The sequence below is a fragment of the Penaeus monodon genome, chromosome 31 (genome assembly GCF_015228065.2).
Source record: "Penaeus monodon isolate SGIC_2016 chromosome 31, NSTDA_Pmon_1, whole genome shotgun sequence".
Lineage (NCBI taxonomy): Eukaryota > Metazoa > Arthropoda > Malacostraca > Decapoda > Penaeidae > Penaeus > Penaeus monodon.
In genome coordinates this window covers 7,648,469-7,648,980 of record NC_051416.1, presented here as the reverse complement: position 1 = coordinate 7,648,980, position 512 = coordinate 7,648,469, and positions in this window count along the sequence as shown.

The following is a 512-nucleotide window of genomic DNA, read 5'->3' as shown; positions in this document are numbered from 1 at the left end:
AACTGTTTTTAAACTAAACCTAAATGTTTTAGTTTTTAAAAAAAATTTTATTTACAGCGATAAAAATTGAATTGAGAAACGGTCCCCTTTAATTAAAACCCAAAATCATAAAAAGGGGGGGAATTCTCTTCTGTTTGCATTTTCCTTCTAGTGCCCCCCAAAAATGGCCACGCCCTTTAAATTAAAGATTAATACAGGAGGAGAATTAGTCTCTGATACCAAGGGACTTGAAATATAATAACAGGGAGTAAAATCCCAACCCCCACATTTTTTTTCCTGAGGGCTTTCCTTTTAAATTCGAGAAAAATTTTTTAAGTGCAAGCCCCCACTTTGATCGAGAAATCTTTTTTTGGGGATTGTAAAAATCGGGTCTCCCTTTTCCCCCACACAAAAATGGGCCCAAGGTTTGGGGGGCCCCTGTTACAGATATTAAAAAAATTAAAGCATAAAATAATTTTTCCCAAATTTTTTTTATTTTTACATATCCCATGTAAAATTTGAATTTTAATGCC